The sequence below is a fragment of the Juglans microcarpa x Juglans regia genome, chromosome 1S, assembly GCF_004785595.1.
Source record: "Juglans microcarpa x Juglans regia isolate MS1-56 chromosome 1S, Jm3101_v1.0, whole genome shotgun sequence".
Classification (NCBI taxonomy): domain Eukaryota; kingdom Viridiplantae; phylum Streptophyta; class Magnoliopsida; order Fagales; family Juglandaceae; genus Juglans; species Juglans microcarpa x Juglans regia.
Genome location: NC_054595.1, coordinates 9,324,607 through 9,348,849, shown reverse-complemented (window position 1 = coordinate 9,348,849; position 24,243 = coordinate 9,324,607). Strand labels below are relative to the sequence as shown.

At 37.6% G+C, this 24,243-nt stretch overlaps 4 long non-coding RNA genes and 1 other non-coding gene across 5 annotated transcripts; 4 read left to right on the top strand and 1 right to left on the bottom strand.

Annotated features, from left to right (window-relative positions):
* Positions 1-377: 377 nt before the first annotated feature.
* On the bottom strand, positions 378-484 carry LOC121247958. Its single transcript, XR_005937358.1, has one exon. It is a non-coding gene; the product is annotated as a small nucleolar RNA R71 (small nucleolar RNA).
* Positions 485-12,496: 12,012 nt separating this feature from the next.
* LOC121247163 lies at positions 12,497-17,882 on the top strand. The gene is made up of 3 exons (XR_005937223.1): positions 12,497-12,583; positions 17,383-17,432; positions 17,630-17,882. It is a non-coding gene; the product is annotated as an uncharacterized LOC121247163 (long non-coding RNA).
* LOC121247165 lies at positions 15,826-16,344 on the top strand. Its single transcript, XR_005937224.1, has 3 exons — positions 15,826-15,924; positions 16,036-16,123; positions 16,234-16,344. It is a non-coding gene; the product is annotated as an uncharacterized LOC121247165 (long non-coding RNA).
* An 863-nt stretch (positions 17,883-18,745) lies between the features above and the next one.
* LOC121247589 lies at positions 18,746-19,306 on the top strand. Its single transcript, XR_005937261.1, has 3 exons — positions 18,746-18,818; positions 19,025-19,120; positions 19,235-19,306. It is a non-coding gene; the product is annotated as an uncharacterized LOC121247589 (long non-coding RNA).
* A 3,475-nt stretch (positions 19,307-22,781) lies between these two features.
* On the top strand, positions 22,782-23,291 carry LOC121245956. Its single transcript, XR_005937032.1, has 3 exons — positions 22,782-22,826; positions 23,039-23,100; positions 23,214-23,291. It is a non-coding gene; the product is annotated as an uncharacterized LOC121245956 (long non-coding RNA).
* Positions 23,292-24,243: the final 952 nt, after the last annotated feature.

The following is a 24,243-nucleotide window of genomic DNA, read 5'->3' as shown; positions in this document are numbered from 1 at the left end:
ATCGGGAAGTAGTGAATCAGAATAGGTCACTTAGAGATTATTTACAACCTGTCAGAACTAGCACACCTTCATGTATAATCCAACCTTTGAATGCAAATGCCTTTAACTTCAAACCTGGAATGATTTCATTAATTCCACATTTTCATGGCATGGATTCCGGGAATCCTTACCTTCATATCAAAGAGTTTGAAGAGGTTTGTTCTACATTCATGGACCGGACTTGCACTGAAGAGGTTATTAGACTAAAGTTGTTTCCATTTTCTTTGAAAGATAAGGCTAAAACGTGGCTAAATTCATTGAGACCTAGAACCATAGGCACATGGCAAGAAATGCAAACTGAATTTTTGAAGAAATTCTTTCCAATACATAGGACGAATCCACATAAAAGACAAATCATGAACTTTACGCAAAAAGATTCTGAAACTTTTTATCAAAGTTGGGAAAGATTCAAAGATCTTTTAAATGTTTGTCCTCATCATGGTTATGAAAATTGGCGTTTGATAAGTTTTTTTTATGAAAGTTTGACACCTAAGATGCGCCAATTTGTACAAACCATGTGTAATGGAGAATTTTTTGACAAAGAGCCTGAGGAAGCATTTGAATATTTTGATTACCTTGCTAAAAATGCTCAATCTTGGGACACAACTGATGTGCATGATAGGTCTAGGCAAGTTGAGTCTGGTCATGGAAAATATACTTTGAAAGAAGATGATTTGCGTGCTAAATTAACTTTGTTGTCTAGAAAAATGGAAGCTATGGAATTAAAAAAAGTAAATGAAGTGCATGCTGTCCATAAAAATTCAGAGAAGTGTAGCATATGTGAGGATCATGGGCATTCAACTAATGAGTGTCCCACGATCCCCGCATTCAAAGAGGTATTGTTAGACCAATCTAATGTTGTAAATATGATACAAAAACCATATTCTGGTCCTTATTCTAATTCTTATAATCCAGGATGGAGAAACCACCCAAATTTTGGGTGGAGGAATGACGAGCAAGTAGCTCCAGCAGCCTTGGCTCCGGGACCCTCTCAACTCGCAATTCAAGCACCTCCAATGCAAAAGAAGGGATTTGAAGAGACAGTACAGCAATTGTCAAATACCTTGCAGCAGTTTATGCAAGGTCAAGCAACAATCAACAATCAAAACTCTCAAGCGATAAATGACATTTGGAGCACACTTACAAAGATGACTACGGCATGGAGATCTCAAGAGAAAGGAAAATTTCCTGCACAACCTCAACCCAATCCACAAAGTCAGCCACCACAAGGGGCAGTTGAGAGTTCAAATGTGAGGCAAGTGAAGGCGGTCACCACTTTGAGAAATGGTAGGGTGGTGAACATTCTGGCTCAAGGTTCAGACAAGGCTGGTAAGGTCTCTAAACCTGTACAAAATGAGGCTGAAAATGGTGAGTTTGAACAAAATGAAACTGAAAGTGAAAAGATTTCATGTCTTGTACCTGCTCCTTTTCCTCAAAGATTAGTTCCTCTGCACAAAGACAAACACCAATCTGAAATTTTAGAAATATTCAAGCATGTTAGGATTAATATCCCTTTGTTGGATGCTATTCAACAAATTCCTGCATATGCTAAGTTTCTAAAAGATTTGTATACGGTTAAAAGAAAATTAAATGTGCAAAAGAAAGCTTTTCTTACTGAGCAGGTCAGTGCCATAATTCAGAGCAATACCCCACCAAAATATAAAGATCCCGGTTCACCAACAATTGCTTGTGTTATAGGAAGTTCAAAAATTGGTCAAGCATTGTTAGATCTAGGTTCAAGTGTGAATTTACTGCCTTATAATGTTTATGAGCAACTTGGTTTGGGGGAATTAAAACCAACTCCTATCATTTTACAACTAGCGGATAGGTCTATTAAAATGCCAAGAGGAGTTGTTGAGAATGTCTTGGTTCAAGTGGATAAATTCTTTTATCCTGTTGATTTTGTTGTGTTGGATGTTCACTTGACACCAAAATCTTCTTTTCAAGCACCTGTGATTCTTGGGAGACCTTTTCTTGCTACTTCAAATGCATTAATAAATTGTAGGAGTGGTGTTTTAAAGCTGAGTTTTGGGAACATGACCCTTGAACTAAACATTTTCAATATTTGTAGGCAACCTCAAGACTTGGAAGATGTACAAGAAGTGAATTTGTTGGAAAGCATCATTGAGGAGGAGACTTATTTCGCATACCAGCCCACTAACCTGCTGTTTGAGTTAGAAAATTTTTGTGAACTCCTCACTGATGACACCCCCATTGATGTTTCTCATGTTTTTAATGCAGAAAATAAATTGGAGACTAAATGGAGGCCGAAGATTGAGCAACTCCCACCGTTGACAGTAAATTTGAAGCCTTCAGCAAATGAAATCCCAATACTAGAGCTGAAGCCATTGGTGCCATTGGGTGGAAAATCACAGATATAAAAGGTATAAATCCTCTTGTGTGCACTCATAGGATTTATTTAGAAGAAAATGCTAAAGTCTCTAGGGAGATGCAAAGGAGATTAAATCCTACCATGAAAGAGGTGGTAAAAACAGAGATTTTGAAATTACTTGACGTGGGAATCATATACCCTATTGCGGACAGCAAGTGGGTAAGTCTTATTCATGTAATACCAAAAAAATCTGGGCTTACTATTGTGAAAAATGAGAAAGATGAACTGATTCCTACTAGGATTTCTACTGGTTGGCGAATGTGTATAGATTATAGGAAGTTGAATGCCGCCACTAGGAAAGATCATTTCCCTTTGCCATTTCTCGATCAAGTGCTAGAAAAAGTTGCGGGTCATGATTTCTATTGCTTTCTTGATGGATATTCTGGTTTTTACCAAATAGAAATAGCACTCGAAGATCAAGAGAAAACAACTTTTACTTGCCCGTTTGGCACTTTTGCATTTAGAAGAATGCCTTTTGGACTATGTAATGCACCAGCTACTTTCCAAAGATGTATGCTTAGTATTTTCAACGACATGATTGAAAACTGTTTGGAAATATTCATGGATGATTTTTCAGTGTTTGGCAGTTCTTTTGATACATGTTTGACTAACTTACAAGCTATTTTAGCCAGGTGTGAAGAGAAGCATTTGCTTCTCAATTGAGAAAAGTATCATTTCATGGTTCAACAAGGCATAGTTATTGGTCACATAGTCTCATCAAGAGGTATTGAGGTTGATAAAGCTAAGATTGAACTTATTTCCAAGCTTCTTATACCCAAAACAGTGAAAGAAATCAGATCTTTTCTTAGGTATGCTTGGTTTTATAGGCGATTCATTCAAAATTTTAGTTCTATCTCTAAGCCCTTGTGTGAGTTACTTATGCATAATGTTGCTTTTGAATGGACCTCTTCTTGTCAAGATGCTTTTGATAAGCTGAAAATTTTGCTCACCACAGCCCCTATCATGCAGCCTCCTGTTTGGTCTATTCCTTTTGAGATAATGTGTGATGCTAGTGATGTAGCCATAGGAGCTGTCCTTGGACAGCGTAGAAATAAGTTCCCACATGTCATTTCTTATGCAAGTAGAACTTTAAATGGAGCCCAAAGAAATTATTCTACCACTGAAAAGGAATTGCTTGCTGTAGTTTTTGCATTAGACAAGTTTCGAACTTATATTCTTGGTTGTCCTGTGGTTGTTTTCACTGACCATGCAGCGTTAAAGTACTTATTGTCGAAGAAGGATGCTAAACCACGTTTAATCCGATGGATTCTTCTTCTACAAGAATTTGACCTTATCATCAAAGACAAGAAGAGTGCAGAAAACGTAGTTGCCGACCACTTGTCTCGGCTTACATTTGCTGAAAAGGATCACACTATCCCTATCCTTGACTCTTTTCCTGATGAACAATTAATGTCAGTTGAAAATTTACCTTGGTTTGCTGACATTGTTAATTTTTTGGTGACAGGACAAACTCCACCCCATTGGAGTGCTCAAGACATACGAAAATTCAAGCATGAGGTAAAGTCATTCTTCTATGATGATCCTTGTTTAAATATTGTTCTGACCAAATCATAAGGAAATGTGTGCCTGATCATGAGATACAAGCTGTTCTTTCTTTTTGTCATAATGAGGCTTGTGGGGGGCACTTTTCTGCAAATAAAACCGTTGCAAAAATTTTACAAAGTGGGTTTTATTGACCGCGTATGTTTAAGGATGCGTATGATTTTTGCAAAACTTGTGAGCCATGTCAAAAACTAGGCACGATCACTAAGAGAAACATGATGCCTTTACAACCCATTTTGGTCATTGAGATTTTTGATTGTTGGGGGATTGATTTTATGGGGCCATTTCCATCTTCTTTTGGTTATTTGTATATCCTCGTGGCTGTTGATTATGTTTCTAAATGGGTTGAAGCCATTCCATGTAAAACAAATGACCATAAGATTGTGCTTAAGTTTTTGAAAGAAAGCATTTTTGCTAGATTTGGCATGCCTAGAGCTATCATTAGTGATAATGGAACTCATTTTTGCAACAAACCATTTGCTGCCCTCATGAAAAAATATGATATACACCATAAAATTTCCACTCCATATCACCCGCAAACGAATGGGCAAGTTGAATTAGCTAATAGGGAACTTAAGCACATCTTAGAAAAAATAGTCAACCCCAACAGAAAAGATTGGTCTTTAAGGCTTATTGATGCACTTTGGGCTTATAGGACAGCCTTTAAAACCTCTCTTAACATGTCTCCTTATCGCTTGGTATATGGAAAGGCATGTCATCTTCCCGTTGATATTGAACATAAGGCATATTGGGCGAGATGCATATGACAATTCTAAATTGTCAAAGGAATGCATGAAGGTATTACATGACAAGCACATCCAAAGAAAGAATTTTGAGCCCAATGAGCAAGTCTTACTTTACAATTCCCGCCTCCATCTATTTCCAGGCAAATTAAGATCGAGGTGGAGTGGGCCTTATGTAGTTAAGGCTGTGTTTCCATATGGAGCTGTTGAGATTACTAATCCTCAAAATGGAAACACTTTCAAAGTTAATGGCCAACGACTTAAACATTTTTTGGCAAAACTTTCACATGAGGATACTTCCATTCCTTTGGAAGATCCCACTTATTCTCATGGTCCTTAGCTCATTTTTGTTTTGATTTTTTTTCTATTCTTTTCCTTTTATTTTTCTGCTTTTATTTGTTTCAGTTCTATGTTTTTTTCTTTTTCTTTAGTATATCTTTTCAGGTTCAGCACTGTTTATTCTTTTATGGTTTCATTTTTACGTTCACAATCCTTTCAGCCATCTCAGGTATTGTCCTTCGACCCTATTTTCTTTCATCTCTCGTTTTATTCATGATTTGCATTGAGGACACTGCCCATTTTTAGTTGGGGGGGTAAGGAGAGCCTTCTACCATTAGTCTCTCAGGATTAATAATTGTGGGTTCTGAATTTTTGTTGCTACCAAGCTACTATTTTCACACTTCTCTACTTAAGATCAGATAGTTGCAGTTTTGGGCTACACTAATTCCCATTGGTTAGTTTTAAGTTTGACACTTGACCTTATGATAAGTCTTAGCAACTCAAACTTGGGAAAGTTACTTCAAAGCTATTGATTGATGACCTTAATTGACACAAGCAAATACTTTTTGTGGTTTGTTTGATGACAATCAGTGGTTTCTTCTAAGCAACTAGCAAGAACTACAATGAACCATATCTTAATAGCTTAGGAAAAGTGTGATGAAAAAAAAAAAAAAAAAGAAGAGAAAGGTTGTAAAAGTACATGAGAAAAGGGGCAGGCTAGAGATCATGCACAAAAAAAAAAAAATGGTGCAAGTACATTGGAAAAGGCTGCCTATCACCGGGATCTATAAAAAAAAAATGGGTCTTTCAAAGTGTGATAGCGTGAAAGCCGCTAATGTAATGGTTTTGAATTGGAGTGAAGACCTTTTGGTTTTTCTTGAAAAAGTTGTTAGGGTGAAACTATTGTGAGAAATCTTGAAACTAACAAATGGAAATCTGTCACACACTTGGTGCACTCAAAGATCTTCAGCTTAAGTACATTTCCCTTGTTTGAGCTCTTGAGAATTTTATAAACTTTTGTGTTGAGCTAAAACTAGACTTGACTATATTCTAATGCCCATGATTTCAATATGATTGATCTTTTGTAGAGATTTTTAAGTTTAGTATCTCATTCTTGGATCCTACAATATTTTTATCGCATTATTTGCTAGAGACTAGCAAAAAGCTAGTTGGGGGTGTGATAAAGTGTTAAAAATTACATGATTAAGTTGCTAAAATGAATGATTTGTTTAATCAAAAAATGAATTAAGCACTTAATTATATAGTGAAATTTAATGCTTGACTCAATGTTAAATTCTGTTTAATGTCCCAAATTTTATTCTGATATTTTACTAATTTTGCAGGGCATTATGGGAAAGATATTAAAAATATATGGGTATTATTGGAAGTGCCCAATTAGCATGGCAGTAACAGAAATGCACAGCAGCTAGGGATTGGAATCAAAATGAGGAAAAGAAATGAAAGAGGGATGGGTTCACTCGCAAGGACGAGCGCACTGCAGAGAAATGGTGCAGGGCACTCACGCGATGAAACGACGAGCAGAAGGCCTCACCGCGAATGCAGGAGTTGGAGACGAGCTCAAGCAGAACCGCTCACGCACTCACAGCACTGACTCAAAACGCTGGGTTGCAGATGTGAAATGCGGGAGCTGAAACTCACAGCAGGCTGGCTCAAAACGCACGGGGGCTGCAGACATGAAACGCGGATCTGTGCTGGGCTGGCTCAAAATGCAGTAAATGGAGAGATGAAACGCGGATCTGTGTTGGGCAGAAATGGACAGCAGCACGCATGCACGAAGTGGAATGCGGGAGCAGAGATCAAAATGCACGATCTGCAAACGTGAAACGCAGGGAGGGAGAGGGTATAAAAAGAAATATTTTTGGCCGAGCGCCTCTCTCTCGTATTTTTTTTCTTTCGGACTCATTTTCGGGCGGCTGGTTCATCTTCTTCGTTTTTCTAGTTCTTTTTGTTTTTTCTTTATTTTCGTTTGGTTTTCTTCATAGTTTTCGGGGCTTCAGCAGATTTTGAGATTACAGTATTTTTATTTTGCAATTTTCATTCAGTGCAGTAGTTAAAGATGTTTGAATTTAATCTTTTTGGACATTTTGTTAATCTTGACATGATAGGCTAGATTTTTAGCTTGAGATTCAATGAGTAACCCATAACTATTTGGGATTGGATTTTCTTTGATATTTAGTGCTTTTGATGATTAACTTGATGGATTATATTTCAATGTGCATCTAGAAAAGATTAGAGTTCTTTGTTCTTGGTTTAGATCAGTTGTAGACGTAAAGGCACAATTGATACTTAAACAAGTAACATGACTTTGATGGTTTTCTTTCATTTTTTTTATGATTGTCATATAACTTGTCAAATAGTTTTATTAAAATAAAAATTGTGGTTTATTGCTATATTATCCGACCATGATCTCTAGGAATGAAGAATGGTTGAGAGAAAATGAAAAGAGAAGTAAATCCATCACCGAATTAGTGGGTGAAAATTGCATCCCAAGTGTTTGTTTAATTGTTTCTTACAAGTTTAAGTCAACTTCCGTACATTTTCTTTAAATCTCGATTCTTAGCAATTTTAGAAAAAGAAAAATACATTCACTTTTATTTTCAACTTTACTTATGTTTGATCATCCCGACAATTTCACTCATAATCCATTCCACACTCTCTTAGTAAATAGCCCCATTTAGATGTTAATATTGTTAGCGGTTAATTTCTAAAATTTATTTTTCTTTTCTTATTATTATTTTTTGTTCATTGCTAGCTCATTTAGTTTAATCTTTTCTTATCATTTTAAACTTTCGTGTCACTCCAAACGGTAATATGTTGTCTTGTGAAAATGAAATGTTTGCTAAATTCTCATTGTCCCTGTGATTTCGATCTTGGGATTTACCCTTGTATTACTTTGACAGCTTCTACGCTTGGAAGTCAAAATTAAAACCTGATCACCGAGCCACCTAAAGGAACTTGAATATTTAGTACTTACATTTCATGGCATTTCTCATGAGAATTAGAGCGTACGTACGGTAGTTAGTTGAGAATAAAAATAGAGTTTGGTTTGATATCATAAGATCAATGAAGCTAGCTGTTTGAGCTCACTGATCTGCAGTGTAGAGATATGTGAAATCATGTAATTACTATATTTTGATATGATGTAGGTGTGCCAATAATAAAAGATCAGCTGACTTGCACTACAAGAAATCAGGCATTTTCCAATGTTCAAAATCGTCGCAAATACACGAGGCAGATCAAACACAACATTAAACCAAAAAAAAGCTTCTGATAAGCTAAAAAAAAACAATATTTGGTGAATTAAAATTATCTAATACCCACAACTGATTGAGCAACTCAAACACACGAGGCAGATCATACACAACATTAAACTGCAAAAAAACAGAGGAATATGCACATCAGTTTCACAAAGGGAAAAAAATTATTATAGATCTAAAAACGACAACAAATTTGTAATGCAACCTACTTGTGGAGGGGGGAAGGCAGCAAAAGATACTTGGAGCAGGATCGATCATTCTTGAAAACCCCAAAATATTAACTTCTATGTCAAAATGGAGGGGCACAGAATTGAAATTTGTAAGGGGAGTCGGAAACGTAGGACCTAGCTTCCCAAAGTGAGAGAATAGGAGCAGTGGAGAACACTAGGGTAGCCGATTGTGGGATTTGAAGTTCTGTGAAATTGGTGAACCAAGAATTGAAGGGAGAAGGCCGGTGTGGGGAAATGGGACTCGGAAAATGGGCCAAAAGCTCACGACGGGGGAATTGACACCATGAGAGAATACTAGAGAGGTTGGAGCTTGCAGGGTTTGGAAATGAAGTCTATTGGTGCAATGTGTCGAAGTGCAGAAGAGTTATCGTGCGTCGAAGTGGGCAGACATGGAGAAAATAAAGTTGGGGGGAAAATAAATGGCACTTTGTGCATTTGGCGCCAATCCCGGCGAAAATCACAGCGACGAAAAGAAATTTTCATCTTACAACGCACAAAATCGTTGCAAGTAACAAATTAATTCACCGCAAAAACTCATTTTAATGAAAACCCAACGTTTAAGAGTAGACACAATTTTAAACGGCCTCAACGAGTTCTAAATCGATGAGATAAAGATCTTTTGCGTCGTTTTTTTTTTTGGTGATTTTATAATCACCGGGAAAGACCAGTTTTCTTGTAGTGTTGACTACTACTTGGGTCAGTTTGTTTTCTTACTATATATCTAAGTAATGGAATTCCAATAATTATGGTGAAGGCCGGAATCTATGAAAGAAGGTTACGTACTTCTCAAACTGGATTCCGACCGAAATCATGACGTGAAGTCATTGATTTCAGTCGAACAACGACGTAAGGAGTCTAAGATATAAAACGAAATGATCATACACATTATCAATAGTCAGCCAAAAAAATAAAAAAAATGAATGTTTGCTATTGAGAATTCAGATGAAAATTATAATTGTGCACGGTCCCTCCTCATGATTAGTACTCTTGAAAAAAACATACTTAGAAAGTTTTTTTTATTATATTAAATAAAAAAACTTATCAATTAGATAATGTTATATACAGTCGTGAAATACGTAATCATTACACAATCATTTTGAAAAAGAGTGAAAATTACTATTAAAAAATTATATATTTATTTATTTTTTACATATGGGTCCGGTATTTACTCACTTTTTTTCAAAGAAATTGTACTATAACGCTTATACACTTTACGACTGTAAAGATAATTTCTCTTAAGAATATATCGATATTTTGGATAAGTTCATTGATCTCTATGGCAATGCAATGCAATACGTACGTACGTGTACACACACATATATTTTATATATATATACATATATATATATATATGATATACGCGCGTTATAATTTTGCAGAAAACGGATGAATTTTCTGGTTGTACATAAGAAACAATCATCATGTATGAACCTTGATGCATGACAGCCTACATTATTTGCAGTACTTGGGCTCTGAGAGTAAGTGTCAGATGAAGCTCATAATATTAAAAAAGAAGAAAAATATTTTAGTTACAAAGGATTACATAATAATAAATCTATAAATTAATTGATATGAGTTCATGTGATACGTTAAATTATAAAATTACTTTTATTACTAATACGGCTTCGAAGCATTATAGGAAGTTTGTTTAAACACTCCCCAACATCGTTGACACGTTCATGTTATATTGATGTGTTTAATATATCAATAAAAGAACATGTAAATAATTTACTGACTACTACGCTCAAAACTGGTATAACAACGACCCAATATTAATTCTCTGTCTCTATAAAATATATAATAAAATAAAAATAAAAGCAAACACGTGATTAGACACGCCGAAAAAAAAAAAGATTAGACACGAAGAAGCTCCTATGATCATGGGGTCCGGTATTACGCAATGGGCCGGGGACGACGGAAGCCGAATAAATTCAAGGGGTGACGTCCCTTGCGGTGAACAATAGCCGGCCATGAGTTTTCCATTTGATCATTTTATGACAAGGTGTATGACACAGAATGAGATTGGCTCCACGCTTTCACACTCTATTTTAGCTACTTTGTCAAACATTAACTGGTTTTCATTAATTAATTATACTACTTGATTCGGTTTACTGAGATTTCATAAAAGTAAAAGATGTAATACCAAAATAGGTGGGTAGCCGGCCACAATAAATTTCTCCACAAAATTAAATATAAAAAGATTAATGAAGTTAAAAGGCCAGTGTTGGGTTTGTGAAGCATGATTCATTCTTGTGGCTGTCCGATTTGATGAACCAATCCGACAAGGATTCGTCACGATTTTTTGATAGAGTTTCAATGAGGCTCAAGCCAAAGCAAATATGGACATGTTACTTAAGCAAACATTATACAAAGAGTTCGCTCAAGACTCACTTGACACCTTACTAGTAGTGAATAATGCAATAATTCAAAAATTAGAAATTCCACCATATAACCTTATTATGAACAATATGACCGTTTTGATTGTTGTAATTTCACCCCACTAGGGTACTGATGCATTTATAGTCGATCATTTTAGAGTGTTTCACACTCATCCTTCATATCGTCGAAGCTGGAAAGTGGAGAGCGAAATCACGAAGAGCACCCCACCATCAATAACTTCTATTCATTCTACGTAATCACTAACTAGTATAACCTAATAAGCAGAAAAAATGGAGGTTTGTAATTGATGAGCCCTAAACCCATCAAATTAAAGACCTTTCTATTTATTAATTAGCACTACAAGAAAGTTGGTCTATACCGGCGAGTTATTAGTCGCCGCAAAACAATTCGTTGGGAAAAGTATTATTTAGCGGCGAGTTAAAAACCGCCGGTAGTTTTTAAATGAAATACGACCGATCGTATACTGGGTCCATAGAAGATGGCTATTGCAACGATTTTATGGTCTATAGGGGCGGTTAAAGTCGCTGGTAGAAAAATTTTCTGTAACAACGCTCTAAACTTCCCCGCAACACATTGTCTGGGCTCCAAATTGACATCCAGGTTTGGGGTCATAATTATTTTCCCCCCAAACACATTTCCCCCCAACACCCACCTTCTGCACTTCGACGAACCCGGCGACTATTGCACCTGCTTTCCGCTGCCCTAACCAGTGTTTGCCCACGGCGTCAGCTCCTTCGTGTTCACCGAAAGCGGGTTTTCACTGTCCCATTTTCCGACAATTTTCTCCCTTCCATTGTTGGTTCTTGATTTTCAGCTAGTAAAATGAAAAAATCCACTCCCCTTCATTTCCACTAGTAACAAGCCGAATCCCTATGTTTCCTTCCCTTACAATATTCGTTCTCTGCCTCCATTTCGTTTCCCAAGTTGAAGATTTGCCGCAGTCAAGCATAATCGTTGGCAGCTCCAGGGAAGGGAACTACTGTATAGGTATCTGTCGTTGCTAATTTATTTGTTTTCCTCCCTTCAATGAAATCTAAAATTCGTTTTTGTGCTTATTCCAAAATTCGTCATTTGCCAAATGCACTCTGATCATGTAATTAGTTTAGTCTTGACTATGTATTTGGTTGGAAATGGTTATTTCTCATGAACACTGGACATGCAAAATTTGTGTTTTTTTTTTTTTTTTTGTCAATACTTTTCTTTAACTTGCGAAACAAATGTGCATGTTCCTATGTAACTTTAATTTGGAGGAAGGTGGAGCGTTTACGTTTAGTGGGGCTGAGGATATTCTCAAAGCTCTTTGAATCTGGTCAGCTTGCAACCCCTTATTCTCTATCTCTCTGATGTTTTTTTGTCGTCATTTTAGGGACTTACTTGTTCCTTGTTGGTTCAGTGGTTGGACTTGTGATTAAATCCTCTAGCTCCTACATTTTTTGGCTTTTATTAGTATATATATATATTTTTTTTGTTTCTTGATTTTGTTTGTGTTATATTTTGGTATTGAGATTTGTTCTGAAAATTACTTGGTACTGTTGGGTGCAGATTGTAAGGCGGACGTGTTGTGCTTTTGATTAAAAAACACTTGACTCAAACAACAAGCTTGTTGAGGAGCCATTTCACTCTTGTGTGAGCTGAAATTCCTTTAGTTGGGGATTGAAGGTAATAAATACCCATACACAGCTTCAAGACGATATTTTATCTATTTTGCTCATTCTCAAAACATAGATGGATGTTTTTTTTGTGAGTGTTATTATATATGCTAGACCTTCTGAGTTTGCATATTTTTATGGATTATGTTTAGATAATCACTCTAAGTCAAGTGTGTTCTACTTACCAAACTCTCTTGTAATTGGTTTTTTGTTTTGGGTGATGTTGTTCATTTTCAAGTCTATATATATAATGTGTATATCTCAAGCATACCCACACAGACACACATAATCCATATATATATATACATGAGAGTGAAGGGGCTTAGACATGTAGTTGGCCATCGACGGTTATTACTATCACGATCAAACATTATTGGTCCAGTATTGATAAATACATATATATATATATAATATATATATATATATATATCAATACACATTACAACCTTAAGAGGGGACAACTAGGGACTACGTAGCTAGCGTCCTCATCGATACTTGGCTCACGCTAATTCATTTGATGAATCCCCCCGGTTTAAAATTTTTTTGAGACATATGGCATCATATGATGTCATAAACATTGTAGCTCCCAATAAAGTTTTGTTAGCCAATAATCCTTGAAAATTTGTGGGAGTTTAAACCTTTTGAGATGCCTAGCTAGCCAATCTCATAAATCATCTTCAATTTAAACATTTATTTTCCTATCCCAACATTTGGCCTATGGTGAGTTTTTCATCGAACTTATATATTTAAAGTCTCTGCTGACCTAACTTTCTTGCCCACCATGTCTTTGTTTAGATGGACAAAAGTTGGATTCATGACCCCGATAGGCTTGTATCACCTGCATACGCCGAAGGCGTTAAATATTTCCTCACACAAGCACGAAACCATGCAAGTGGAAGGGCTCGCATTCGGTGTCCATGTCGTGCATGCCTTAACAATCTGTGGCTGCCTATACCTGAGGTGGAAACCCATTTGTTTATTAAAGGGATCAACCCAAATTACACCCAGTGGATATTTCATGGGGAGGAGGAGACAACATTGTACGTCAGTGATGATGATCTTGATGACGATATCATCCAAGAAGATGATTACATAGATGACATGCAGCATATATTGGATGACATCCGGGCAGGCACCTTCGTTGATGTGCCTCAAGATAGCACTCCTATGCCAAACAGGCCATCACTACATGTAGATGGACCAGCCCCATCTTTTGACCAGCTACTAGAGGATGCCCGACGTCCTCTTTTCGATGGGTGTACAGAATTTTCAAAATTGTCATTCGTTGTGAAGTTGTTACACATCAAATCAATCAGTGGATGGTCAATTAAGTCGTTTGACATGCTCCTTGATTTGTTGAGGTCTGCCTTTCCTAATGCCCTATTGCCACAATCATATGAGGAGTCAAGGTCTTTGGAGCGCGGTTTGGGCTTCAAGTATCACAAAATCCATGCGTGCCCCAATGACTGTATCTTATATTGGAAGGAAAATGCTGCTCTTAATGAATGCCCTGTATGTAAGGCTTCGAGGTGGATACCAAATACAAACGGACCACACGCGGTACCTCAAAAAGTGTTGCGTCACTTTCCTTTGAAATTGAGATTGCAGCGTCTCTTCATGTCTGCCAAGATAGCAGGTGATATGCGATGGCACAAAGAGTAACAGACGAAAGAAGATACTTGTATGAGACATCTGGCCGACTCTGAGTGCTGGAAGAAATTTGATGAAGATCATGGTTGGTTCGCTTCGGATCCTCGCAATGTTAGGCTCGGCCTGGCAAGTGATGGCTTCACTCCATTCAACAACTTGGCTAAACCTCATAGCATTTGGCCAGTGATCCTTGTCCCCTATAACTTGCCACCGCGGTCATGCATGAAAGACCAATTCTTCATGACATCTCTGATTATTCCTGGCCCAAGGTCACCAGGAAATGAGATTGATGTATACTTGCAGCCATTGATCGATGAACTGCTTGAATTGTGGGAAGATGGGGTACCTACATATGATGCCTCAACTAAGGAGACGTTTATGTTGCATGCTGCCTTATTATGAACAATCAATGATTTTCCTGCCTATGGGAATTTGTCTGGCTGGTCAACAAAGGGAAAATTGGCTTGTCCGTCTTGCAATGCAGACACAGACTCTAATTGGTTGAAATATGGCCGAAAACATTATTACATGGAACATCGACGTTTCTTACCCCCAGATCACATATGGAGAAGGAGGAAATGGTTGTTCAACGGTAGAGAAGATCATCGCATGCCACCAAGGGATGTAGAAGCTGACGAGATTCAAAATCAATTGCAGATGATTGGGGATGTTCAGTTTGGCAAATCTCATACGAAGAAAAAACGCACTGCTGAAGAGTTGAACTGGACAAAGTGTAGCATATTCTTCGTGTTACCTTATTGGTCAACAGTTTGACTTCGGCATAATTTAGATGTTATGCATATTGAGAAGAATATTGCCAACAACATCTTATTTACTTTAATGAACAGTCCAGGGAAAAGTAAGGATAACATTAATCAAGGCGTGACTTAGAGCTTTTGGGCTATAGAAAAGAATTACACTTGAGGCGTGATGGTGATCGTGTAACAATGCCACATGCACAGTACACATTAAACATCGAGCAAAGGAATAAATTTTGTGAGTGGTTGTCTGATATCAAATTTTCAGATGGGTTTGCTTCCAATATCTCAAACTGTGTCTCTCGACGTGAGTGCAAAATCTCAGGGTTGAAAAGCCATGACTGTCACGTTTTCCTTCAAAGGCTACTCCCCATTGCTGCTGGGGGTATTTAAGAAGTGATATTGGCTTGGCTTTGACTGAACTTGGTACTTTCTTCAAAGAGTTGTGCGCTCGAACACTTGATGTCAACCTCCTGGCCCAACTCCAAACTGATGTTGTCACCATTCTATGCAAACTGGAGATGATATTTCCTCCTTCCTTTTTCGATGTTATGGTCCACATAGCTGTCCATTTACTCCATGAGGCCAGACTTGGGTGTCCTGTACAATATAGGTGGATGTACCCATTTGAGAGGTATCTCGGCAAATTCAAGCGGTATGTTAAGAATAAAGCCCGCCCAGAAGGTTCAATAGCCAAGGCCTACATTCACACCGAATGCTTGACATTTTGCTCCATGTACCTCAAAGATATTGAGACGAGGTTTAGTCGATCAGACCGCAACATTGATGCTGACGAAGAGGAAACGTTAGATGGGTTCAAAATTTTCAACCAGAAAGTCCGTCTCTTGGGCATGCCTTCTAACGTGCAATTAGAAGATAAACTATTTAGGGCAGCCATCTGGTACGTGCTCAATAATTGTGCGGAGATTGGACCTTATATAGAGTAAGCATTAACGAGTCTACTTAAAAATCATCTTTCATTCTATACAAGTTGTTATGAATCCAATACCATCTAACTTCAATATGTTGCTTCGCCTCGATGCACGAAATGCAGGGAACACTACGAGAAATGTAAGGTGCAACACCCAGATTGCATCGATCGCACGCACCAAACTGAGTTTCCAACTTGGTTTAAGCAACGTGTAAGTTCTTATCCATTCCTATCTAAGATGCGCTGCTATAGGTTTCATTTTATATGATTTGGATCTAATCGACAATAAACGTTATGAAATTTACTTTTTTAAATATATAGATCCAGGAACATCGTACCTCGCATACACTTGATGTGTCCGCTGATCTGTATGCGTTAGCTTGCGGGCCTGACCGTTGGGTTGCAACATATGCTGCTTGCATAATAAATGGAGAAAGGTTTCATACGAAACAGCGTGAACTTCGCCGGCGTACACAAAATTTTGGAGTGGTGGTAACTGGTGATAAGGCCACAAATAACTTGGACTTCTATGGAGTTATTAATAATATTGTAGAGTTACGCTACATGGAGTGGTGTCGGGTGTACCTGTTTGAATGTGATTGGTTTGACGTTGGTGATCGAAAACGAGGGGTACGGGTGGATGACCATATGATTAGTGTCAACATGAACAGGACTTGGTACAAGGATGAACCATTCGTGTTGGCGAGTCAGGCTGATCAATGCTTCTACATAAGAGATTTAAGGGCGAAAGGGAATTGGGGTGTTGTGAAGAACTATGCAAATAGGAATGTATACAACATTCCGCCACTCCTGAGAGTTCTTGAAGATATTGATGGGGAATCAAGTACTCCTGATGCCGATCAAGAAAACAAGCCATCATATTATTATGAACCAGTGCAGTGTGATAACACAGATCAAGTGGCAACTCAACTGAATAGGCCTGATAGACTACCTAGCCATGTAGATGCATGAGAAATCATGGATCCGGTTGGTCAATGCATAGATTCAACAGGCTTTATTAATGATGACATGATCACTTCTGATTCTGGAAATGCGGCTAGTGAGGGAGAATATTAAGATGAAGAGGACCTATCAACAAATGAGGGGGAACATTCAGATGAGGATGTCCACTCAACATCTGATGAGTCTGGCAACCTATAAGTACAACCCAGGAACTTCGTTCATTTAAGGTTGAGATATTAGGTTTCTTGTTCGAAATTCCCATTTGTATATAGACATCTGACAATATGAGATTGACTTTGAAATTGGTATGTGTATATAGACAGTTCAATATGAGTTTGGGTGAAATATATGTTCTGATTTATTTCTTACCACCATGAAGAATTTCATTTTACCTGGCTCGAACTATTTTTTATGCAAGTAGCAAACAATCTTGAGAGTAGTATTCAAGATCTACAACATCCATACCTAAATTAAATAGTATCTAACATGTGATGTTTATTGCTTCAGGTTACGTTCAATACCGGGAGGCTGTGTGAGGAGCACTATGCATTATCAAGGTATATATACGGCCGACTCTCAGTTATTCATTTCTCTATTTAAAGTCTCATAGTGTAAGGGTTAGTCTACCTAAAAGTAACTGTAAATGGTAGATAAATGACCTTGTTTACGAACCTGTCTGTGCATATTGAGATTATTTTGTATCAATTATGTTCTGGATTTTATCCCACTATGTTATTAACTTGTACTCGTGCAGGTACCCAGCCGGGGCCCAGTTCAAGAGGCGGAGGCAGACTTCGCGGTCTTCGAGGTGCAAGGCGTTATATCCCATACTCAGGTCGTCACATCCGACCCCGTGGTGCGAAATTATCTTCATATCACAGCAATGAGGAGTGTAATCAATCCTCCTCGGATGATTCGACACAGCCCCCAAGTCCCCCACCATGCGTTGTGCCAAGTCACGCGCCAGAACCTATTCAAGAACCCCCACCAAATACAGTGGAACAATCACCTACACAAGAATAAACTGGTGAGTATTTTTCCAATACTTTAATTTTGAAAGTAACATCATGTTTGTATGTGTTATTAATTGTGAATATTCCACTTGATGTTAAAAATACTAATATATTGCACCTTAAAATACAGCTGCAGATGCCCCAATGGAGACCGAAGGAACGACTCAACAGAGCTCAAGAACTCGTGGGCCATCTAGATGCATTTTCTTTGACAAGCTAAGGAAGAATGGGAAAGTGCAGTTCAAGTTAAATGATGGTGAGACAGCCCCATGTTGTGAACACGCTTCTATGTTCACAACACGAGTATCATGGATTGTTAAACAATACTGTGACATGAGTTACAAGCGTTGATCGGATGTCCCACCAGCGATTAAAGAGGAGCTCATCGACCGTGTTCGGGTATATATACAAATTTGTTCTTGTGATTGTTTGGAAGTTGTTTATGTAGTATAATCATCACCTAAATAACGAGATGACACATTGATTGTTTGCATGCTGCCTTATGTAGAGTGACTTTGTGTTGGACTGGGATCGCGAAAACTACCGATTGACTGTGACAAAGGCCTTACGTAAGCACTTCAACTCCTTCCACCACGACTTGCACAAGATTTATGAATCCTATGGAAGCCACGTAGAAGCATTGGCTAATGGAACTAGTCTAGTGGACCCCATTGTATGAGTGAAGTTGTGTGAAAGGTGGGGCAGCGATGCCTTCAAGGTACAGATGATCTTTCTCACATACAACCATATAATATGCATCAATTTAATATGTCTAAATATTGTTGTGGCAAATATGTTTGTCTATTATAAGTAATTGTTCCTTAATGTGTATGACAGAAAATTTCAGCTCTAAATCGGGAGAACCGAAACAAGCAGGCCATTAACCACACATCAGGACGTAAATCATTCGTCCGATTACTTGAGCAAAAGGTATGTCTAAGGGAAAACAATCTTTTCATTTCAATAGAATAGTGAAAATGCACTTTACTTGGAGATTTTAGTGACAATATTACATTACTATCACTAAAGGTGGTTACTCATAGCTTTTGTTGTTCAAATGTCACATGGTTCATCCACAGAATAACGTTTTCTTATATTAAATGAGTATTCTTATACTCATTTGTCACACATGACAGCGCAATGAGAATGGAAATTTGGTCGACTTCTACAAAGAGACGCGTTGGTCGAAGAAAAAGAATGCATTTGTCACAGAAGCTACAGAAAGTACTTATGTGAGTAGTGCAGAAACAGCCGTTGGGGTCTATGTTTCTTTCTATACGTGATAATTTTATTAACATACCACTATCTGATTATTTCTTTCTAATCGTTGCTTTGTCAATGTGCAGAAGGAGATGCAAGGTAGGTTGGATGGCCTAGGACCAGAGCAATGTAGTGATGAGGCAGCAGTGATTGTCTTTAGGAAGGTTCTTGGCCATCGACCTGGATATGCACGGGGACTTGGGGAAATGGTCATCCCCGAGTCAAGTAGACAACGTGACAAACTTCAAATGCAACAATACATGTCTGAGGCTGAAAAGCACAAGAAAGATTCTGAACAATATAGGAAGGATGCTGAACAATATAAGAAGGATGCTGCAGCTTACAAGAGTCAGCTGGATGAAATGAGGACAGAGTTGCGGGAGCTGAGGGAGCATCAGATACAAAATGACAATCTAATGCAGTCTTTCTTTAGGGCTTTCCCATCGTTCACTAAGTCAGTTCGATAGACTCAGTGTAACGATTCCCCCGGCCCATAAGGGGCTTCTCATAAAAGGGCACATTTTTTGGGTGGTTTTTTGTGACACCGAAGAGATATGAAGTTAGGGTGTCGACGTGTTGTGCTTTTGGGTGGTTTTTGGACTTAGTCTATACGACACTGGGCTATATATATATATATATAGTATTATATATATATTGATATTTATATAAATCTTGGATCTATGTCTACACTGGGGATCTGCTTGGATCTCTCATGGTCTGAAAATGGGGTTAGTATCATTTGGAGTTATCCACCATAAAATGTACTTGTACAAATGAAGTTCTCAAATATATTTCTAGCAACTTGGTTTCCCAAACAAAGCTGAATATTAATGCTATTTTTGGTGTTTGCCACAGTTGCTCCTGTCGTCCTCTGTCGAGAAGAATATCTACGTACACTCAGCTAGTGGGATGTGACAGCTGCCTAAGGATCTTTTCTCAAAATATTCTATGGTGAGCCTCTTGCTGATTGTTTGCTTGTATCTTTTAAGTGTACTAGTCCGATATGGGTGATTTTATGGTTATTTGAGTTGACGATAGATTCCCAGTGTTTACTGATATGATTGGTGCAGTGACAATGAAAAGCTAGGCTAAAAACCTACGTAAGGATAAAGTTGGTTTAGTTAGAACTTGTCTCGCATACCACATTTCACAAGAGTTATTGGTTGAAGCTGTTAGCTTAGGATGGGAAAATGTCTAGGGAGAGTGATCTTGATCCTTGGTTGTAGGCCCTGCTGGTTTTCTTCTTATTTGAACCACTAACTGGTTATGGTTGTGTTTAACGAAGAAAACTTAGTTTAGTTAGAAAGCTGAAAAGTCGGCATAAATGCCCTTTTTGCAAAGTGCTATGCCACACTATATACGGGCATCTATAGCACTCTGTTGTATTCTGGTGTGCATACTTTGAAACATGAATTTTTTATGTTTGCCAACTTTTCATGAATTTTTCTATACGTTTTACAAGTTGACAAACCTTTTACTTTTGTTGTTTTGAATATGTTAGTTGATCTTATTTAGAGATGTGTGCAATGTCTGTAAGTATAACTGAGCTCAAGAAGAATGAAGTTGGAAGACAGCTGAAAGAGACACACATGAATAATCTGAAGTGGTCAATAATATAGTAGCAATCTCTTATTTGTGGAAGCGAAACCTTTAACTTTATGTAATGTTGAGGAGATTTATTAATCTGTGCATTGTGCCATAACCACTTCACCAAAAGTGTTCATCTTGTAATAAGGTGCAAAACTTTTTTTGATAAAAAAATCTGTAACATCAGTAGGAAACACCAACAGCTAATATGAACACTTGGATAACTACAATGCCAGACTCCATCTTGGACCTGTAAAATATACTTTCCCATTTTTCTTCTCTTGGATTGATCACAGCTCCAGAAATTGATAGCTTTTATAAATATAGGAACTAGATAAATTAATGGTTTAAATTGAGTTTGCAAAGGTATACTTCTCTGCAGTTAAATTGAAATCACTTATAAAAGAATTGCAAAGAATATTGTATATTAATCTTTCTTATATCCATGGTGAGAAATTTTGACCATAGAGGTGGCACAATTAAAGAATAAAGTTTCTGGAGGGAATATAAGATGTATGTCAAAGATGAGGAAATAAATCATTTTTACGATCGAGGGGTCTTTCTCATTGAGAACAAGTTCAAAAGATTAGGGGAATATCCTCTGATCCATCCATTAGAATTTTCTATTCACTCTTATATTTCTTATTCTAGATTACATTTGTAGGGTTCTATTTGGCATGGACTATTACTTATGCTCTCTTTGGTGATTTATGCAGATGAGTTGAGGAAGTTGCCTGCAGTTGAGCTATCCAGTCTTCCTTTAATACTCAAGGTTAAAAAAGATGCTTTAGTTCTATCTTATTTTATTGACTGTTTTAAGTTTCATACTCATTTCTTTTTCCTTTTGGGCTAATTTAGGATGATGTAAGTAAGCTTCGCTAGCTTGCATATGACTTTATCTTGATATCGGTGGCATTTAATTCTGGTCTTGGTCTCTCTCTCTCTCTCTCTCTCTCTCTCTCTCCCCCTCCCCCCTTTCTTTAAATCTTAATTTTCTGGTTACTTATTCCTTATATATTAATTAGCTAGTTTTAAGTTTAAAATAAAATGATTACTTATATATACTAAGCTAACTATTAAGGAAAACTTATTCGTTTCTGTAACACGCTCTCCATTCTATTTAGTTTGTAATTGGGTGGCTTGAATAGCATATGGGAACTGCTATTCCACAGCCAAGGATCCACATATTCCCTCATGGCCAAAATTGCTGGGGTAGCCCAGAAAAAGAATGAAAAAAAGGCTGCTCTGAAGAGGTGCCCCAAGTCTCTTTGGCTGTATAGGTAGCATGTTTTTTGTTACATCTGCCACAAAGTTTAGGCTGCCAACCGTCAGAGATCTGGCTCATCTTTATTACTTTATATGTATGCAACTTTTTTTTGCCCAGTTAAAAGGCTCAGTCTCAACTCAATTAAGCAAAACCAACTTTATCCTTACGTAGTTTGATGCTTGGCTCCTATCCATTGCATGCATTTGCTAATTCAGTATAAAGTTGTCCAGTGGGACCAAATAATTAAATTTGTATTTAATTATATATTATAATTAGCCAAATATTCATTGATCAACAAGTAGGTAGGTATTAACGAAGACGTACGTTGTTAATCCAACTTGGCTGCGTTAACCTTTGATTGCTAATTATTACCAAAACAAGAAAAAGAAGATCATGAACAGTTGGTTAATTTCCAGTCATTTTCAAGCTAAGCTAAGCCTAATTTGTTTTACAGACCACCTATATAATATATATTATTAGTCCCTGCCTATGGATATAAGGTCTTATTAACTCTTAATTAAGTTCCAGAGCTGATGAAGGACTCATGGCGCCAATCCTCTAATACCATGATCATATAGCTAGCTAGCCAGATTTGCACCATTCTCTGCGAAATTATAAGAAATAATATTTTTCGTATAATTATATATACAATTAATGTTTCTAATTTGGTTATTCCAGAATTTAAACCTTCTGAGAATGAGACATGATCCTACATTGGATATTCAGCATGCCTCTCACTGGGATAATTTACTTTTACAGAGAGGAAGAGGTGGGCATTATGACCGGAAACATTGTTTGAGGGTCTATTCGCTGGGATATCACAGGTATGCATGAGTTCAGGCCATGTGCAGTTGCATCTAATTTATTTGGGTTAAAATTTGCTTCCATAAACATAAGTAAAGAACACAAAAAGCCGCCCCATTTGGAGTGCAAAAACTGGTCTTAGTTGTAAGCTTGGTTTACTATGTATTCTTGTTAGCCATGCTCATTGGGAAAACCCAAGGGTACCCTAATTATCTTAAATGTTCTACTGCAGTCTGTTGCAACATATTTTCGGTCATGTTATGGCTGCAATTGGAGGAAACAATGCTGGTCCAGGTATTTTGGTGCTTGAGTTCGATTTGTCTTCATAAGCTACCACCTATGTATTAGTTGGATGGGTTAGTACATGACATGGGACTGATGCCTTCATTGTTTCTACTTTTTCCAAGGTGCCCCTATTAAGGTGAGGAGACCTAGTGCTTACAACCCATCCCGTGCTGCAACACTTGGTCCAAGCCAGCCCAATCTAGAACTGAACCTGGCCGTTGTTGGGTTAAAGTCGCAGGATCTGTACATGGGCATGAGGGGCCACATATATAGCATTTTTGTGGGGTGGGGGGGGGGGCTTCCCTATTACTTTACAGAGACGACGATTAGGGCTTTGTTTGATATTGGTAATTTTATTCTCAGTGGATAGTAGAATTGAATACAAAATGAGAAATGACTGTGATGGTTATCTAATATGAATGGATATAGCTCAGTTTGTATATGAGAATACAATACACCACCCCATTGTAATACATATGAGTTTGGATTTGTTGATGGGCTTGGATGTTTGTTGATGGGATTTTATTTTGCATGTTATATCGATGTTCAACTTTCATTTCTTGGCAGCCATTAATTATGAATGTTGCATTTAGGAACAACTAAAAACTAGGCCTAGAAAGAAAATCAGGCCCAGGAAATTTAAGCACGAAAAATCTTTTGCGGCGAATTAAAGCCTTCGCCGGCGACTAATTTATCGCCGCTAAATCACTTTCACTTTACTAAGTCTACACCAGTGATGTACATATCGCTACTATAACCTTATACCAACGATATAACATTCGCCGCAAAAAAATTTAAATACAAATGACTAAATTACGGCGAAACTCAAAATCGCTGTCTATAATTAAAAAGCGGCGATATTCACATCGCCGCTAAAGGGACATCTCCAATTAACGGCGATTAAAAAGTCGCCGTAAGTTATCATTTGGCAGCGATCTCATGTTCGCTGGTAAAAGTGACATCTCCAATCTCAGCGATAAAAAAATTGCGGGTATTAATAAAACCCGGCGACTATTAATTGCTGCCAAATACACCTACACAGTTGAAGTTATATTACGGCGATTTTGATTGGTCGCTGGTAAATATAATTGGCAGCGATATTTTCACTTTTAGCGTCAAAAATTAGTCGCTGCTATATATCTTTCCCAGCGT